This window comes from Octopus bimaculoides, chromosome 18 (assembly GCF_001194135.2).
Source record: "Octopus bimaculoides isolate UCB-OBI-ISO-001 chromosome 18, ASM119413v2, whole genome shotgun sequence".
NCBI lineage: Eukaryota > Metazoa > Mollusca > Cephalopoda > Octopoda > Octopodidae > Octopus > Octopus bimaculoides.
The window spans coordinates 53854114-53858232 of NC_068998.1; the positions used below are offsets into that span (position 1 = coordinate 53854114).

At 35.5% G+C, this 4119-nt stretch overlaps 1 protein-coding gene across 1 annotated transcript in view; it reads right to left on the reverse strand.

Annotated features, from left to right (window-relative positions):
• Positions 1 to 4119, reverse strand: part of LOC106874628 (uncharacterized protein CXorf65 homolog) — a 125435-nt gene that overhangs the window by 53554 nt on the left and 67762 nt on the right. The window lies entirely within an intron of this gene.

Consider the following 4119-nt stretch of genomic DNA (forward strand, 5'->3'; position numbering starts at 1 on the left):
AGAGAGAGAGAGAGAGAGAGAGAGAGAGAGAGAGAGAGTGAGAGAGAGGGGAGTGTGTGTTTATAAACAGAAATATAAATACATATATAGATGTAGATTGACTGATAGATCGATCGGTTCATAGATGGGGATGCAGATAGAAAGATGGAGACAGTCATACAGGCAAAGACAAACGGATGGATACATACATATCACCTTTCCTCATCGTTTTCTTTTTTAAAGGTAATATTCCTTAAATTTCTCTCACATATGATAGATATCTGGCACGAGAAAACATTTTGGTTCATGCGTGAAGATTTATTCTTTTAAATTAGATCTTTTGTTCATGTGATATTTTGCATTCTGAGAGAATATTTCTTTAAGATTTTGATTATCAACGTTTCTAAGTGCAAATCCTATCGTAAATTCTATATATTCTTAGCCATCAAAGAATACAAAATTTCAATTGTGTTTCTGTATATATCTTTTATTACAATAAAATTATTGATTAAACGTGTAATATTTGTCCTTTTTTTACTATTAAATGTTAGATTTATAGGCATTTCTTTAAATATTGTTGTGGAACCCAGTTTTTTTTCACCATTATGTTTTATAGCTATTGATTTTTTTCTTAGATTTCGATTATTTATTCTACGTAGAGATTAATTCTTAATTTTCACCACTTTGAAGATCAAGGAGATACAGCATTCAGATAAAATGGAATAATCTCCGCATATTCTTGGAAGGTTCCATACTTTAGTAAGTTAGGTTGCATACTTTATATGGAAAACACTCCAAAAAAAATGTGGTGAGCCTTGTATTATTTAATTATATGAAATACGATTTCAATAGAGAATAAAATAAAATACATATTTTCACGAAAATCTGAAGTAAACCTCAAAGATATCAGATGAAGGAACCAGGAAGGAGATAATGCAAAACAGAGAAATATAATATAGATTTTACGAATTTGAAAACATAAATAATAAATCAACATGATTAAATGCTGAAAAAAAGAATCAAACATTTCTAACAATAATGTTTTGTTGTTGTTTTTTTTTGTATTTACGAAACGAATAAAAATCTAGTCAGGGAGAATGTACATGTGTGTTTATAAATACATATTACTACGGCACTCCGTCGGTTACGACGACAAGGATTCCAGTCGATCCAATCAACGGAACAGCATGCTTGTGAAATTAACGTGCAAGTGACTGAGTACTCCACAGACACGTGTCCCTTTAACGTTGTTCTCGAGGAGATTCAGCGTGACATAGAGTGTGACAAGGCTGACTAGGATAAAGAAGTCACAGGAAAAAAATGTCACAATTAATTTGTGGGATCCGGAAAAAAAATCCTAGGACAAAACCCCTGTGATTTTATTTTCCTGTGACTTTTTTTTACCTGGATTCGATTTGGCCTTCCTTCGTTTCGGAATCGTTAAAATAAGCACCAGTTGAGCACTGAGATCAATGTAATCGATTTATTTATTTATTCGAAATTGCTGGCATTGTGCCAACCTTTGAAATCAAAATTATTTAAAATCGCGTATTTAGTTGCCTTGGTAAAATATAGATTCTAAAGGTCTTTCAGAGTGTTATTTTGTTAAACGAACTTGAAGAGTTTGTTGAAGAAGTTTCTTAAAATTGTTGGGTTAACTTAACTTATATGAGACAGTTAAATCAATGTTTGAGCAAAAGGGAGATCTGTCAGAATGTTATTTAGTAACAGCTGAAAGCATTAATGGAACGATTAAAGAGAACTAATTGCAACATAATGAAGATGAAGATTCGAACATCAAAGAAGTGGGTATTTAACTCGAATGAATTTTAAGTAATGAAATATGTGCTTATAATTAATAGGAAACAATTAAGTATGTAATTCGAGGAACATATAACGTATACTTTCTTTTGTTGAAATATGAGAACTGTTAACGTTGAAAGAAACTAGACGACGAAAGTGAATCGGTAGAGCAATTACATATATATATATATATATATATATATATATATAATATATATATATGTATATATATAATATATATATATATGTATATATCTGTGTATATATATACGTATATATGTATGTGTGTGTGTGTGTAAATCAAGCACTCAATAAACAATTCCAAAGTGTTTTCACCTCCCTACTAGAAAACATGAAAATAAGCAGACCTGATGAGTTCTTCAACACCTCTAACCTACAAGAGAAAAAGGCGACCATCAATTGCATTGACATTACAGAAAAGGATGTATTGTCGGCCATTGATGAGATAAACCCAAACTCTGCAACAGGTCCCGATGGACTCCCAGCAATTCTGTTAAAAACGTGCAAGAAAGCTCTTGCAAAACCACTGCAAATTCTTTCCCAGGTTTCTCTTGAATGCGGTACATTTCCTCAAATGTTAAAAAAAGGAATAATTTGCCTTGTCCACAAAGCAGGAAGCAGAGCAGATGCTATAAACTACAGACTGATCTCTCTGACCTCACATGCCAGCAAGATGTCTATTTAGCCATGCTAGCATGGATCAGATGCATCTTATTAACGCATCTTCAGAAAAAAGATTGACCACGTTCCAAGAGGAAAATGACTTGCTTACAGACACCAGACAGTTTCCGTCCTGGTTGAAGCTGCTCAACACAGCTACTACAGCAATTCGACTGGGTACTAAAACAACTGCTCAACCATTCAATCGTCGAAGTGATATATCTCGACTTTGCCAAGGCGTTTGAAGGCGGCGAGCTGGCAGAAACGTTAGCACGCCGGGCGAAATGCTTAGCGGCATTTCGTCTGCCGTTGCCTTCTGAGTTCAAATTACGCCGAGGTCAACTTTGCCTTTCATCCTGTTGGGGTCGATAAATTAAGTACCAGTTACGCACTGGGGTCGATGTAATCGACTTAATCCCTTTGTCTGTCCTTGTTTGTCCCCTCTATGTTTAGCCCCTTGTGGGCAATAAAAAAATATCAAATAAGGCGTTTGACAAAATCGATCATGGGACGATATGTCACAAATTGCGTGACCTTGGTATAGCTGGTAGACTGGGAGAGTGGCTGCATGATTTTCTAAGGGGTAGAAGTCAGACTGTCATGGCAAATCTCTCTCTCTCTCTCTCTCTCACTCTCTCCCTCTCTGAAAGGACATCAATCCTCAGTGAAGTCCCCCAGGGAAGTGCTGGGTCCACTACTGTTTGTGGTTGCTCTCTCGAGCATGCTCCAGCAATAGATTCAGCCACACTCACCCGCTACTCCGATGATATAGGAGTATCGCAGGCGGTCAAGGATCCTACTGACATCCTAAGACTTACCCACCCCCACCCTCGAAATTGCTGGCCTTGTGCCAAAATTTGAAACCAATATTACTTTCCATGTATTAGGGTTAGGCTTTATGGTTTTAGGCAGCAAGCTTGATGGTCGCCTTGTAATAGTAACCAAGAGCAAACTGACGATGCGACGGCCATACTTCATGACCATGGATTGAGAGAAACTGATTCAAAGACTTAACACCAGTTTTCTTCCAATGTTACTAAATTTCCCCATAAAAGATATTTTACACCATTGACGACGTTACTCCAAAAATATTTCTTCAAAAGTTTCTTATTAAATTGTTTTTCCATTTATTACAATCACACATCCTTCTATTTTAACTTCTTCTAATGGTAAAGACATCCTTCTTTGATCTTCGTATCTTTATTTCGTTAAGATTTAATTAGTTCTCTTTAATCGATCACTTAATGGTTTTAAATTCTAATAATATTCTCACAGATCACTGCAGAACTCGAAGATCAATATAGCCTTCTATTTGATTTTAAATTTCTAATATGAGTTAAGTATTATACTTTATTGAAACATCTCAATGTGTAGACATCAATTTGGAGTAGCGCAATAAAGTGCTTAGGGACTTTCAAAATGTCAATTATATTTTCTTTCCAAAACTATAAGCAAATACGGTGGTTTAGATTACGGATTTCAAAAGAAGGGCCAGATGTGCCTTAGTGGTGAAAAGGTTCGCTCTACGTGGTTTCAGATTCAGCCTCACTACACTGGACTTGGGAAAATTCCTTCAAGTTAAAGATTCCCCGACCAAGAGGATTACTTCAGAAGTACGAGTCTGGGTGGGAGCCTGACGTATATATATATATATAT